Below are 16,815 nucleotides of genomic sequence, written 5' to 3'. Positions count from 1 at the left end.
TATCTTCCTCTTCCTCTTCTTTCTTTTAAGTTTCAAGATTTCTTTGTGATATAAGGACATGAACTTGTATTTCTCATTCATACATCACATATTTTGCCATTTAAAAATATTTGCTAATTTTTTTTTTTTGGTTTTGTTTTAGAGATATTTTGGTATGTAAAGGTATCACTTTTTTCTTTCCAGTTGGTATTCCCACGTTATAATATGACCATTATAACTCATAATGACTCAGTAGATGGGTTAAAGATTAGATGTTTAAAAAAATGAAGGTACTTTTCAGATGGGACACCATTTTGCTGATAAGGAAGGTGAAGAATGGCTCATGTTAACTAGATATGTTTGCTGAGATTACAGTTTCAATAGTTGCATATAAAAATAGGGATTGTGAGAGGAAGATACTTTGATATAGTTGAAAGACTCCTTGCTTTAAAGCCAGATAGTCCTGGCTTTGTTTATTTGTTCTTTAATTTAAACAACAAATATTTATCAAGTACCTGTTATACATTAAGCATTTATAACAGTTTTTCTACTTACTGGCTGTGTGACCATGGGCAAGTTAATTAAAGTAGCCCATTTCTTGACTCAGTTTATTTATTTGTAAAAGAAGGATAATACCTACCTTGTTGAGTTATTGTAAGGGTTATAGTTTACCTGAAGTATCTAGCAGCACTTGACATATAATTAGACAACAATAAGTTATAGTTGGTATTAGTGTTGTTATTCTTAATAGTAACAAAACATAATGTAATTTTAGCCAATTATTATATATAATATCATTGCTGTGATAGTAATTTAGCATATGGAGTAATTACCTATGATTATTCTAATTTTATTAATAGAGAGAATGGAGCCTAGCTAGGCTGGCTATACTTAGGATCCTGTCAGATAAATAATACTTCCTTATATTTGTATAGCAGTGTAGTTTTCAAAGCTCTTTCTCATTTCTTTTCTTATTTGTTCTATGCGGTCTTCCTATAAGATAAGGAGGGTCTGTATAATTTTCTATTTTACAATTGAGGAGCTGAAGCTTGGAGAGAATGATTGACTTGACCAAGGTCATATGGCTTGTAAGTGATTAATCCAATTCATATTTTCCATCCACCTGTCATTAAGATTCTCACTGAACCTAGTTTGACCCCCAGTATGGGAAGGAACAGAGAATGGAATCTGATTGTAATTGCCCAGTCTTCCTTTAGCTTTAGCCATTTTATAATTTCTTGTGGTTGCTCCCATTCCAGTCATCTGAACATTGGCCTTAATGTTTTAGTTGTCTATGGCATCAGTGGTGGTTACAATGAACCACACCTCTGGGTACTCACACCCTTGTGAAGTCTCTTTCCTTTCAATCTGGACTGGGCCTGTAGCTTACTTAAACAAACAGAATGCAACATAATTAAAGCTGTTCCAGCTCTGCGTGTAAGCCTAAGAAGGCCAGGTAGCTTTTGTTTTTGTGTTTTGGGGAGACCTAACCCATCATGTAAGAAATCTGACTACCTTCCTAGAAAGACTATGTGGCAAAGAGGCCACATGGAGAGAGAGAGGCCCTCAGAGTACGTGGAGAGAGAAGCCTAGCCATCCTGGTATTCTAGCTGAGCCCAGTGTCCACCTGCCAGCTAAAAGCAATCTTATGAGTGACCACTAGCAAGATGAGCAGAAGAACTGTCTAACTGAGCCCAGCCTGGATTGCAGAATTATGAGCAATAAAATGGTTGTTATCTTGAGGCAGTAAGTTTTGGGGTGGTTTGTTAACACAATAGAAAATCAAAAGAAGCATAACAGTGTTCTTGAAAATGAAATTTTTGCTAAAGGATGTTTACTTTTCTTTGCCTATTTTGACAGTTTTGGTCCTTCTCTGGCTTGCCTGTATCAGGCAGTGGTGAAGAGAGATGGTAGTAATGAATAACTCTTTTCCGTTCCAGAAGCTCATCTTACTCTGCCTTAACTGCACGGCTTTGGCTGCTACTTGGGTGAATCTGAGGTAAACCCTATCTCTCTGTACTGAGTCTCTTCAGAGAAATCTCAGGAGATTACGGTTGCTTCCTATATTCAGGTCTCTGATTCCTCTTCTCTGTTAAATTTGCCACTCTCAGTCTTTTGTGGCCCTTTTTAGCCCTCTCAGAGTTTAATTGGATTTGGCCTAGGCCAGCCGAGTGAGACAAGATGGAATATCCTTTCTTCCTCACTTGAACTTGTTCCTGTTGTCCAAAAAAGACTTGGGAAGTCTTGTGGGGCTGAGAGTGGATCTACGACCAGGAATCACCTTTATTTTTGATCATGCACATATTAGTTAACAGGAGAGATATAATACAGTGAGACATTGCTCATGCAGTTTATTTTGTTTTTCCCTCTGACAGGTCATTTTCTCTTCTATTTAAATATTGCAGTATAGTTTTTTCCCCCATAAGTTTCTACTAGAGATAAGAATCAATGATCTAAAAATTTATAGTCATTTTAAACAATTTTTTTTGGTTAAATGGTGGTTGTCTTAAAAACTTCATGAAGATAGATTTAAAATATTCCAGAGTTTGATTGGCTTCCAGGTTGGTGGAGTGAGGGCCTCAGTGTATTCACTCTCCCTCTAAAACAACAAAAACATGGGCAAAACAATTATAATCAATCATTTCAGAATTCTGGCAATTAACCAAAGCCAGAGAATGAACTGAAAATTGACTGTCCATGAGAAAACTACTGAACCTTGGGAAGACAGTGAAGTCTGTGACATTTTAACTTGTGGCTATTCTTGTCTTCCTTCCTTCCCCAGCTTAGTGGTTATAGCAAAAACTGGCAGCATTACAGACAACAGAGAGATCTGACCACTTTTGGAGATCCATTAAAAGCACCATCCCCAGAGCACAGTTGATATTTTGTCTGAACTTGCAGCTCCCTGGGAAAACTCTTTTCTCAAGCTGTGGTTGGCTATTTGATTTGACTCAGAGCTCAGCTCAGTTAGGGGAAGAAAAAGCCTACCCCCAGGGCTTTGCCGAAACAATAGCAACTGTTGGCAACCTATTCGTGCTTAAGGCTGTGATTGCAGTTGGGGCAAACAAGAGCCTGGCCAGGAATTTAAAAGGAAATCCTGGAGAATTAGCCAACCATAGGGAACTTTGAAAAGCTCCAACATATTCCTGGATATCTAACAGGCTGCACAATGTGCAAGGCTGTGCACATACCCAGGAAAGTACTGCAAAAGGAATCACCTCTGGCTGGTCTTGAAGTTCTGTGTAAGCAGGAGGTGAAAGCCAGGGCTGTCTTATAAACTACCTGAAGTTTGAAGGTATGACTTTTCACAAAGATTCCTTTGGCAAAGGGTGGAAGACATATAGGCAAGGCATTTGAGGAAATGTTCTGACCAATCATTGGTTAACCACTAAATTATACTGACCCAGGTGTGAGTCCTAGGAAGCCAGGCTTAAAAATAAAAACAAGAACTTAAAAGAAAATCTAGTAGAGAACTCAGTGACCACACACTACAGGGGAATACACAATCTATAGAATTAGTTCATGAAAATACTAAACAAATAATTAGCCCCCCAAAAAGAATACTGCCAAAACCAGTGATAAAAAAATCTTGGTGGGGCGATTTGGAGGATTTTACCAGAGCTGTTAAAATATATTATTTAAAATGTACAGTTTTCAACAAAAAATTGAGACATGTAAGAATCAAGAAAGTATGCCGTATACACAGGAAAAAAAAAAAAAAACAACCACTAAAAACCAGCCAAAATAAAAATGTCCCTATGGGAACCCAGATTTGGACTTAATAGACAAAGACTTTAAGTCAACTATTATGTGTTCAAAGGACTAAATGAAACCATCTAAAGAGTTAAAGGAAAGTATGAGAATGATATTTTACCAAAGAGAATATCAATAAACATAGAAATTATTTTGAAAGAACCATATAGAAATTTTGGAATTTAAAAGTATAACTGAAATGAAAAATTCGCGGGACGGGCTCAAGAGCAGATACAAGTTGGCAGATGAAAGAATTAGTCAACTTGAAGATAATTCAATAGAGATTATCCAGTGCAATTATTAGAAAGAAAATAAAGAGAAATGAACAGAGCTTCAAGTGACCCCTGGGACATATTGAAGTGTACCAAAATATGCATAATGGGAGTCCAAGAAGGAGAAGAGCCAAAGAAAAAGGCAGAAAGTATATTTAAAGAAATAATGGCAGAAAACTTCCTAAACTTGCTAGAAAATATTAATCTGTACGTTAAAGAAACTCAGCATACTCCGAGTAAACCCAAAGCGATCCACACTTAGATGCATCATAGTCAAATTTACAAAAGTGAAAGACAAAGAGACATCTGAAAGCATCAAAAGAAAAATAACTTGTCATATAAAAGGGATCCCCAATAAGATTAATAGCTGACTTCTTATCAGAAACCACAGAGGCTAGAAGACATTTTCAAAGTGTTGAAAGAAAAAGACTGTCAACTGAGACTTCTGTATCTAGCGAAACTCCTTCAAAGATGAAGGAGAAATTAAGACATTTACAGATAAACAAAAACTGAATTTGTCACTAGCAGACCTGCCCTACAAGAAATATTAAGGGGAGTCCTTCAAGTTGAAACAAAAGGACACTAGACAGTAAACTCTAATCCACATAAAGAAATAAAGAGCAATAGTAAAGGTAACTACATAGGTAATATGAAAGACATACTTATAAAAATACATGTAAATGTGTTTTTCTTTGTAACTTTTTTTGTCCTATCTATTTCAAAAGAACTGCATAAAGAAGGAATAATACAACTTTGTTGATGGGCATATAATATATAAAGATGCAGTTTGTTTGACAATAATAGTGAAAAAGAAGGGAAGGGAACAGAAGAATATTGGAGAAAAGTTTTTATATATTATTGACGTTAATATTAGTCCAGACTAAAATGTTTTAAGTTAAAATGCTAATTGTAATTTCCAAGGCAACCACTAAGAAAGTAATTCAAAAAATTATAGTGAAAGAAATAAGGGAATGAAAAAGTTACATTAGAAACTATCTGTTTAACACAAAAGAAGGCAGGAATTGAGAAACAGAAGATATTACAGAGCTCAAATATACTTTTATAGAATAGACATTATATGTGTAATTTCCATGTTAAATAATGTTTTTATGTAATCTTTAAGGAAATGTTACCAATAGAGCATATTGGTTCATGGATTCTCTTAGGGGCTTAATTTTATGGTACTACCAGACACTTATCAATAGATGTTTAAAGTACGGTATAAGAAAAATGCACCAAAGTGAAGTCAGTGTGAAAAGATTCCCTTAACCCTCAGTTCTTAAATTGTAGCTTTGTTTCCCTGGAGATGAAACCGCAAAATATGGAAATGAGAGATATCCTTTATTTTGTTTCTGAAAGTTTGGGTATGGAAAATTTAGTTCTTTCCCTTCTTCTAAATGTGGGGGGAAAAAGATGAACAGAAGTTTTGGAGAATGGAGGAGATCGTGGGAAAAAGGCATCTGGAGATAGGGGCTGTTGAAAAGAGAAATGTTCTGGGCAGAATATTCAGAAATCTTGAGAGGTATTTCTGTCTACATTTTCCATATATTGTTGATTCTGTTCTCCATGGGTGCCCAACCCAGTGGAGATGTGATCTCATAATAAGGATTGTTCAGTGCAGCTTAGAGCTGCCACATTTATAATGTATTACATATGCCTTCAGAAAATAAAACTCATGTTTAGCTTTATGGTGTGAAGAAATTTTAATTGTATCAAACAATATGTGTAGTTTCTTCGTTATAGGAAAAGTGATTAAATTGAATTTTCTTTCTACTGATTCAAACTATCATTTAAAAATAAAATTCTCAATCTGTTTTCAGTCCCAGCACGGTTGAAAAATACCGAGTTGTATCAGTATTGATGGCTCACTCACTGGGAGCATCTCTCTGGGTGAGAATAAATAATATTTTAAAAGACCTCCCAAGTAATTCTGATATGGCTTACTTCCTTTCCATTATAAATAACAAATTTAAATCATAGATTCCTAGAATCTTACAGAAATTAAGGTTGAGATTACAATGATTAAAATTGAATCTACTCTCCTGAGACTATTTTGTTTTCTGAAGTAATATGGAACCTTTCCAATACTTTCTTCTTTTACCTTACCAGAGTTGTCAAGACATTTTTATTCTTAGGGTTTTTTTTTAACCATGTTAACCATTTTTGAGTGTACAGTATAATAGTGTTAACTGTGTGCACACTGTTGTGCAACAGATCTCTAGAAATTTTCCATCTTGCAATACCGAAGCTATACCCGTTGAAGAATAACTCCCTTTTTCTCACTACCCTCAGATTCTGGTAACCACCATTCTACTTTCTATTTCTAAGAGTTGGACTCCATTAGCTATCTCACGTAAGTGGAATCATATAGTATTTGTGTTTTTGTGGCTGTCTTATTTCACTTAGCATAATGTCCTTAAAGTTTTTCCATGTTGTAGCATATGACAAGATTTCCTTCTTTTTTAAGGCTCAATACTGTTCCATTGTATGTATGTACCACATTTTCTTTATCCGTTCATCCATTGATGGGCATGTAGGTTGCTTCCACCTTTTGGCTATTGTGAATATTGCTACAATGAACATGTGTGTACAAATATCTATTCAAGATCCTGTTTTCAATTCTTTTGGATATATACCCGGAAGTGGTACTGCTGGATCATATGGTAGTTATATTTTTAATTTTTTTAGGAACTTTCATACTGTTTTTCATAATGGCTGCACCATTTTACATTCCCACCAACAGTGCACAAGGGTTCCGATTTCTCCAAATCCTTGCCTTGTTATATAACACTTGTTATTTTCTGTTTTTATTTATTTATTTATTTTTAATAGTGGCCATCCTAACCATTCCTAGGTTCTTAACTTACTGCTGACATATTAGGTCTTTATTTTATTTACTCCTTAATTACTTTCTAAAAAAAAGCAACATAGTTATTTTAGGAGATTTCCTACAATTATTACAAATCTTCACATTATTCTCTGACCTCAAACACTAGAACACCAGTGGAGGCCAGTTTTCTAAACATTAGATTGAATATATAAAACTGGATGTTTGAATTCCTTCGTAGTTTAACGGATATGGTCCTCTTTACCTGGAATTCATATGATACTACATGAATACATCACCACCTTATAAGACAGAAATAAGGTGCTTTTTTGTCTCTACTTCTAGTTTGTAAAATGATTAACTTGCTTTAATGGCGTCCTTATAATGGTGATTGCTGCTCCTATTTCCAAGCAGTCCATAAATGCCACATCCTTGGATGCATTACTTCAATGTATACCTAATGTCCTTCTTCAACTCTCTGTGAACATGATTGTCTCCATTTCGCTTACCCTTACAGCATCTACTTGTGAATCTTTCTGTTATCCATTGTCCACAGGTTTATTGCCTAAGTGGAGCTGTATTCCCCAAAATTTGCTTCAGTGCTGGTAGACCATCTACTTTCCAGTGCCCTATATTTGATGATCCTGTCTAGCCATTTATTACTAAGTACAGCATGTAGATGATGTTTATGATTATGGTCAAGGCAACAGATATAATGCTTATAATCCATTTAGTTCTCACAGCTATATACATTTGGGTATTTTCCGTCTTGCAGACATTTAGATTGATTGGGACCCCAAATGTTGTTTCTAACCTGTCTTTAACTCTTCCAAAGATGATACAGCAATCCTGTAAGGTTGGAATAAAAAAAGGAAACATTGAATTTGGGGGCAGATCTGTATTGAAGTCTTGACTCTGCCACTTGTTGGCTGGCTTACCTTTGGATGTTTCTTGTCCTCTCTGAGGCAGAAATCTCATCTGTAAATTGGAGATAGTGATACTTAACTTTTTATGTTAAAGGCTTCATTGGTATCGTGAGCTTTTGTTTTTAGAAAGCCTTTTAACCAAGGAGGCTATCACGTTAGATTTCCTTCTTACAAATAGTGAACGTGAAGGAATTTTCAAACTCTAGTGGTACTTTTATGGCCCATATTTGACAGATCTCTTCTGATGAGTTTGATTCTCATAGTTTGTCCATTAATTGAAAAAATAAGTTAAAACAGTAGGTCATAAAAAATGATGCATACATCATCCTATTGTCATTTTATTTTAACTTAAAACATATAAAAGGACTATCTTTTGATTAAGACCAGGCCTTTTCTTATAGTATAGGTTTGCTGATTGGAACTCCCAAGTCTTTCAAAAATCTACATTTATAACAAATCATTTCCAGTTTATACTTTATTTCTTTACTGTAGATTAAAAATTTAGACAGTTGAAAAGCAGTGGTTCTCAAAGTGTGATCCTCATACCAGTGGCTTCAGCATCACATGGGAATTTCTTAGTGTGCAAATTCTTTAGTTGAATCCCATACCTACTGAATCAGACACTAAGGGGATGGGGCTCAGCAACCTATGTTTTCACAAGGCCTCTAAGGTAAAGTTTGAGAACCACTATTCTGTATTTTATGATTTTTGCCCAGGTTTTATATTTCTCTCACCTTTGCCTATTTCAACAGTAAAGTTTTTGTGACTTGCCTTTATCAAGTCTTTTCAAAGCTTTTGACTTAGTTTTTAAAGATACAGTATCTTTTATTTTTTCTTTCATGGTTTATCTAATATTTAATTAAGTTAGCTAATTACAGTAACAATAAAACTCCCCTAATGAGGTTTTGGAACAAATACTACTGGTTTGGGGAGAACATACAACTCAGCCTTTGGGAGCAGAACTTTGAGGGGCACACTAGAGAGTAGTCTACAGGCTGTGAGGTTTCAGCATGCCATGGACATCTGTCAGTATGGTTGGAAAGGAAACAGGAGTGTGAGTTCACATAGCAAGTTGGATAAATGAAGGTTGGTCAAGAGAGCTTCTTATACATATTTTTCTGTATAAGCTTATAGATTTCTCTGATCCATTTATCTTTATAGCCCCTAATTCAATGTGCATGTTTTATACTTTTCTTGGTCCGTAAGTAGTCCTTTTGGCTAGATCCTGGAGTTTGAAATTTGTTTTTAATAACTCCCAGATCTCTTATGTATTACGGGGAAAGCTGAGAACCCACCCAGCGATTCATATGGAAGATGTGTGTCTGTCATTGTTGTCACCAAACAGGAAACTGCATAGCAGCTAATACTTGAAGTAGAAAACAGATGGATATGTTCTTTCTTAGCCTGAGATGGTAGCTTTTGCTCCAGCTTATACTGCCTACTTTGATTCGGGGGAAACCAGTCATGTATGGGGATAATTTAACTCAACACATCATGATAGTCATTCTACCAAAGGGTAGGTGAAATATTTGCCCACTACTGAGATACTTAAGGGGTTACGTAAGTCGATCTGGAATCTGGCCTGCTGAATTGAACACATTGCTCTTTGGCAACATTCTGGATGGAGTTTCTATCAAGCTGCTTTTAAAAATGTATATTTTAATTATTTGTATATTTTTAACCACATTGCTAATCTCATCAAAGGAAAGGGCCTAAATAGCCTGTCTAAATCAACTCTGGGTCGTCTTGTTACTGTAATAGTTGGGTCATAGTACTGCTGTGAAACAATAGAAAACTATGTAATGCAAAGAAAATAACTATTGGATAATAACATCAGGATACTGTTTAACAGTCGTCCAGTGAAACAGCAGTTCTAGTCCCACTGAAGTTGTTCAGATATGGATTTGATATTGCTTAGTTTTCATTCTTCAGTGACACAGCAACCCAATCATTCCACCAATAAAGTGATAGCTGCTATAAATCGGATTTAAAAAAGAAGTGAATGTTGCTTAAATGCTTATAATAGACTGAAGTTTTTGTTGGGATAGGCTCTAAATCTGCATATTTGACATACATAGCATAAATTGTGAGTCTATTTAAATTCCACTGTGCTGTCCGGAGAAGTGTTTATAAAAGTAATGAAAATTATAGTTTCTTGCAATCTAAAGAAAAATGACAAAAATTACACAGAAAATAATAATTATTAAATAAGTTTTGAATGGCGACTATAAGCTAGTGATGTATATGTGTTGTACCATTTTATCGTTACCCTCTAGAGTGTTATTATCTGTGTTTTATAGATGGGAAAAATGGATTAAGAAAGCTATTGACTTGCCCAAGGTCATTTAGTAGGTGGTGGAGCTGAGATTTGAACTGTAGTCTATTTAACACGAAGGCCCAAGCTTTTAAATACTACTTTACACCTTAATATCCGGTGCTTTAATATTCCTGGCCTGCTTTCAAAAACATCTCTCTTCCTGTCAATTCCAGAGATAACATTCAATAACTTGACAACAGTGACCTTTCTAAACAAATATAGAGTGTTACAGAACCAGATGGCCCAAGATTATATTTTATTTTTCTGGCTCAAAATAAATTGCCTGCTCTAAGACTGATAGAGTCCGAAAAAGACCCTTCTGCGTCCCAGGACTTCATCAGGCCCCATGCATGGCCAGCCAGTGCCCTGTATCATGAGCCAGTCACGAGCACAGAGCCTTATGTCTTTATGCTATAATTTAGATTAGGGCCTAATGAAAGGGCAAGAAGCTGCTTTACTAAATGAGATCATTCTGGCCTTCAGTAATGGCAGTGCATTTGAGTAGAAAGATTCTGAGGAATTAAAGCAGAAAGGCAGTATTACTGTCTGTCTTATTAAGTGGATGTAAGCAAGGAGAAGGCTGATTTATAATTTAACAAACTCCCAAATTAGGCATCTTTTTTGCTGTTGGGATTAATTAGGATTTTTCTAATAATTAGAAACCTTAGTCTTAATCATTCAAAATCCAGGTGGGAATCTTTTTGACAGTCTTAGACAAATATCTTTAGAAAATAAATTCTATATTGGAAACATAAGTTACTATATCACACATAAACATGAACATAATGTCTTTGTGAGCTCAGTTACACATAGTGAAGTTCAGATGTAGAAAGACCAAGTTACACAGGGTAGGCATAGAAATGTTTCAAAGATTTGTTGTAGCCAACTTGTAATTGACAGTAAATTACAATAAGAAAAGAAACACTGGACTTGGACTCAGGAGGCCTATGTTTGAGACTTGGTTTTGCCATTACCCTATAAGGATCCTTGAGCAAATGATTTAAATTCTCTGAGTCTCAATTTTCTCATTTGTAAAGTGAGGCCAGAATAATATCACCTGCCTTGTTTCATTACAGGGTTGTTCTGAGGACCAGATGAGGGAGCATGTGGCAAAGTTATGGTGATGTACAAACAAATGCTGTTATTGTGGTGGCATCTAGTATACACTGGGAAATGTCCTGAGTTGTGAGTAGGACAGACCTGCATTTGGAATTCCTCTGTTCTTTGGTAGTTTGGTGATTTGGGTCAAGTCACAACAATCTTTTTGAGCCTTAGTTCTCTCACCTGTATAATATAATAATCCCTCTCATAGAGTTGTGAGAATTATATTAGTGTAGATGCTATTTTTAAGTTTTTATAAAATAATGATCAAGTAGGAATTATAATGTTATCTTGAATAGATTTCAGTAAGTTAGAAAAGAAATAGCCAGAGGCTTCTTATCTTTTCTCAAATATCTTAGCAAGATAAATAACCCAAAGAATATTAGATGTTAGTGCTAGAAGGACCCTTGAAGGTCATCTGTCTTATCCTCCTCATTTTAAGACAAAGGATTGCCTCCTAATCATATTTTTGTCATTTCTGCCATGTTTATATGCATACAGGATAACACTGTCACCAGCATCATCAGTTGTAAAGGATGTCAACCGTCTCTCAATCTTGATAGATTCAGATTTCTAAAAATGTAAAGCCAGAGAAGAATTCTGCTTGGAGGCAGTATTGTGTTGTGAAAAGAACCCAGGCTTTGTTGTCAAAAGTTGAGATGGAATCTTGATTCCAATTACTAGTCTTGGGACAGTGGGAAATGTACATAGTGTTTGGTGCAGTGTAGCTACTTAACTATACTATTTCTTTACCTACCATGTAGGCCATATTTATGTCTATACCTTAACCATTTTCACATGTGATTATTTGATGTGAAATGAGTTTGCTTTTTATGTTATTTATACTAATGGTTCTTGACCTTTTCTCCTTTGTCTCCAACAAATACGATAGTGATTTCTTAAGATTGCAGAGAAGGGTTGTGGCAAATCAGAATCTTGGAGTTATGGGTCAGATATAGTTAGAAAAGCCTTCCCTTAAGCCTGGTTCAGGGACTTAAACATGGAACTATAATTTTTAAAACTATAATTATGTTAGGCCATTTGTCAAATTTTTTTCTTATGTTATTGAGTTTCAATTTATGTGGATTTTGCTTATACTAGGGGTTACATGTGTTTAAAAAATTTATTAGAAAGCTAAATGGTCAATGTTTTAGTACGAAATTTTAAAATACTATTAAGTGTATTCCTGTGAGGAGAAGAAGAGATCTTGTAAAGAAAATAACAGGAAAATGATGTTTTATCCCTGAAAACTCAATGAGAACAAATGCAGAGCATGTTTATGTTAATAATCAAGAATAATGACCTTTGTGTACTTTTTAGAGCACAATGTTGAGATTCCATAGTTTATGTATTGATGATAATAATTTTGTTTTTCTTTGACTTATTAAGAATATTCTTTTCATTCTTATTTGATATCCTGGAAATAATACAAGTTGATCCTTAAATTTGAAAAAAGAAAATTCAAAACTAGTTAGTTATTCAGTTCTAGATTCTAATGGGACTAGATTGCAAAATGGAACAGAATAATATACAAACATAGAAGCCTAAGATTCAGTGTGAATTTTCTGTCATTTATCAGCATTTCAACTTTGGAACGTGTTTTCCTTTCTCTCTTTTTGTTAATTAAATAAATGGACAGAATTTCTCCCTTGATCGTCTGTGGCATAATTTTATTGTAACCAGTAGTCTGTGGGCTTTCAGTTGAATTTTTTTAGTATGAGTTTCTGTGGAGAGGCTTTACATCTGTCTAAATTTGGGCTACACTAATTAGAGAATGGATAGTATGAAAAATTGGCAGTCGGTTTTTTGAAATATTAAAATGAATTGGTTATGACAAGGGATACAAATGTGTAGTTTTACATTTTTCAACTTGTTTTTACATTGTCCTTCAGAATGTTTAATATTTTGTAGTAAAATTATGTTTTTTTACAGAAAGAAAACAATTGGGCAAAACTATGAGAAATGTTTTCAGTTGTCCAAGGCTAGTGTTGACTTAAATAGGTCTAGGTCTTCATGGTTGACAGCTGCAGGTAATTAGTTTTTTCTTCCTTAACAAAGAAAGCAAAAGGAACTGCAAGACATTCGTTGCCTTTTCTGTCATCATCATAATAATGTATGTATTTAACTTCTGCAGTTCCTTAAATTGATTTAGTGCTAAGCTGCCTACATTACATGTAATAGGAGTGACAAGTGAAAGCTGCAGCACATATTTGCGTGGCAAAAGGGAGCAGTGATTGACAGCAAAGTTCCTCTCTACAAGAAACAGCAGTATTGTGGAGCTCAAAAAGGGCCAGATACATAATTCTTAAAATTGTAGAGCAGATTCACGAAATGAATTTTAAAAAGTGATTTCCACTTGGTATATTTGAGTGTCTACGTTCTTGGCTCTGGGTGAGGGGCACAGATGAACAGAATCTCACCTGCATGCTGAATATGAGGAAATTCCTTTTAAGCATATTGGGTATTTGTAATTTAAGATTGATACTTCCAAATTGTAGATCAAATTATGACTTTGAAAATTTCCTTCAACTGTAACTGATTCACCTTATTTGAAGAAGCCAAATAATACATTTATTCAAATGAGGATTTTAAGACTGTAAATTGAGCTATTCTTCAGTGAAAATACCCATTCTCATGTCTGTAAAACTTGAGGTATCATTTCTGGAAAGGTAATCATATAAGGCTTGGTGGTTTCGTTTGGTCAGAGAGTGGCTAAGTGTGATCATCTTTCCAAAGTGCTCAAACTATTCTGCAGTTCCTTTTTCCTGTGACACATACCCAAAAGTTCTAGTTGCAAAGACATTTGGTATTTGCTGTTGAATAATGCTTTGTGATGAGCCCAGAATGCCGGGCTTCATCGTATACCATGGAAATGGTTTTTGTGTTTGTGGCAATGCCTTGTGTGTCTGTGAGATGGAGGGGGAGCCCTATGGATCCTTGTACATTGGCAGCCTTGTACATTGCTGTGAAGATTGGTTGCGATAATGTCTGTGAAATTGCCATGAACGCTGTAGTACTCGATTACTTTTACTGCTACTGAGTAAAAAGACCAAATTCCTAAGTGTAGAATTTCTTTCCAAACAGGTCCATTTCTATACTGTGCCTGACATATAATAGGTACTCAATAAAAGTTTCTTGGATAAATGAATCCTATCTTTCCAACCTTATCTTGTACTTCTCTCTAATCTTCCAATTACGTAAGTAGTCTCTACTTTCTCCACTGAAAATGTTCACATAGTCACACCTTTGTCAGTCTCATGCTCATTCATCTTTTTCAAACCCGTTGTTCAGGAATAGTCAAGTCCCTCGTATCTCATTTTAGTCCACTTTTGCTTTCTTTTCTGCCATAGCAGTCTTACTGTCTTTACCACTCATCACTCTATTTTGGCATATGTAGTATCTTATAATATTAATAAAAGTGTCCTGTGTGTATTCCTTTTCTTCCCAGGTGTACTATAAACTCCTGGAATATAGGAATAATAGCTTTGATTTTGTAGTTACTCTTTAAGGATATTTTAATGGGACTTGTAATATATCCAAATTGACATATTGGTAAATAATTATTTTTATTGTATTTGCCAGGAAATAAAGTTCAGAACAAGGATTGGCAGTTTATTAGAAGTAGAATACTAAGATGCTGACAGAACCACTGATACTCTGATTTATAGGGTAAAGACTTGAGATTGTAAGAGCTTTGGGGATGGTCCCTCTCTAGAAAAGAATGACCTACATGTTATTATCAGTTAAAGAGTCTTCTATTTTAATAAAGTATCCTTTAAAATGTAGATGATTAGTAAGCAGATCGTCATACACTAATATAGTTTCTTTGTGAATATAAATGAAATGAAAAAAGGCATAGAAATTGTAGGGATGAGCGAGAGACTGACTTTTCCACTAATATCCTTTGGGTTTTTTTTTAACATTTGTATAAATTCAAATAAACAAATTGCAGTCATTTCTTGGATAGGTAAGTTATCAGACATTCCCACCAATGTATGTCTTCAAAATATATTTGATTGCTTTTATTTTTTTAATTGGCTTTATTGAAGTATAATTTACATACAATATAATTCATCAATTTTAAGTGTACAATTTGATGAGTTTTGACAAATATATAGGCATGTACCGCAATCAAGTCAAGATATAGAACATTTCCATCACCCAAAAAAGTTTGTTCTTGCCCTTTTGTAGTCAGTCCTCTACCGCAACCCCTGGCAATCACAGCTCTGCTTTATATAATTATTGTCTTGCCTTTTATAGACTTTCATATAAATGGAATCATACAGTATGTACTTTTTGTACTTGGCTTCTTTTAGCTTGTACCTATACATGTGTCATGTAGTTTGTTCCTTTTTATTGCTGAGTAGTGGTTCATTATATTGCTATACCACAATTTGTTTATTCTGTTTGCTAGCTGATTGGTTTTTGGAGTTTCTAGTTTTTGGCTATTATGAGTAAAGATGTTATGTACGTTTAGTACAAGTATTTCTATGAGCATATATTTCTCTCAGGTAAATAAGTAGGAGAGAGACTGCTGAGTCATATGATAAGGGTATGTTTAACTTTATAAGTAACTGCCAAACTGTTTTCCAAAGTGGTATATCATTTTGCGTTGCCACTGGTAATATCTAAAAGTTCCAATTGATCTGCATCGTTGCCAACACATGGTATTGACAGTGCTTTTAATTTTAGCTGTAGTTCCAGTGAATATGTGGTGGTAGTTTTAATTTGTATTTCCCTAAAATGACTAATGATGTTGAGTATCTTTTCATATGCTTATTGGTCATTTGCATATCTTTTGTAAAATTTCCAAACCATTTACCAATTTTTTAAAAATTATGTTGTCTGCGGCTGGCCCGGTGGCACAAGCGGTCAAGTGCGCGAGCTCTGCTGTGGCGCCCCGGGGTTCGCTAGTTTGGATCCCGGGCGCGCACCGACGCGCGGCTTGGCAAGCCATGCTGTGGCGGCGTCTCATATAAAGTGGAGGAAGATGGGCATGGATGTTAGCCCATGGCCAGTCTTCTTCAGCAAAAAGAGGAGGATTGACAGATGTTAGCTCAGGGCCGATCTTCCTCACACACACAAAAAATTATATTGTCTTCTTCTTATTGAGATCTTTTTAGATATTTACATATTCTGGATGCAAATCCTTTATCAGAAATATGTTTTACAAACTCTATCCCCTGTGTCTGTGGACTTGCACTTTCATTTTCTTAAGTGTGTCTTTTTAAAGAACAAAAATCTCATTTTCATGAAGTTATTTACCTATTTTTTTCTTTGGGCTTTTTATGGAGTATTAAAAATTTTTGTCAACCTAATGTCACTTAAATTGTCTCATGTTTTCTTCTAGGAGTTTATACTCTTATCTTTAGGTCTATGATACATTTTGAGTTAATTTGTATATATAGTGTGAAGCAAATTTCATATCTTTCCATATGAGTACCTAATTTTTCCAGGGCCGTTTGTTGAAAAGACTATAATTTCTCCATTGAATTACCTTGGCGTCTTTATTAAAAATTGATTGACCATAAACATGCTGGTGTATTTCTCTTCCAATTTTTTTATTACTGTCTTTGCATTAATACCCTACTTTCTTGATTACTGTAGCTTAATAGTCTTAAAATTAGGTAGTATATAATT

General features: G+C 34.9%; 1 protein-coding gene across 5 annotated transcripts in view; it reads left to right on the top strand.

Moving 5' to 3' along the window:
- RFX3 (regulatory factor X3) overlaps window positions 1-16,815 on the top strand; it is a 275,918-nt gene that overhangs the window by 38,878 nt on the left and 220,225 nt on the right. For 3 of the 5 annotated variants that reach the window (XM_058565740.1, XM_058565739.1, XM_058565738.1), the window contains exon 2: window positions 11,151-11,259. The exons of the other annotated variants lie outside the window; for them this stretch is intronic. The gene's annotated coding sequence lies outside the window, so the exon portion shown is untranslated. The remainder of the gene's footprint in view (window positions 1-11,150; window positions 11,260-16,815) is intronic. 5 annotated transcript variants of the gene reach the window in all.

The sequence above is a fragment of the Diceros bicornis genome, chromosome 22 (assembly GCF_020826845.1).
Source record: "Diceros bicornis minor isolate mBicDic1 chromosome 22, mDicBic1.mat.cur, whole genome shotgun sequence".
NCBI classification, from domain to species: domain Eukaryota; kingdom Metazoa; phylum Chordata; class Mammalia; order Perissodactyla; family Rhinocerotidae; genus Diceros; species Diceros bicornis.
This window is presented reverse-complemented; position numbering and strand designations above follow the sequence as displayed.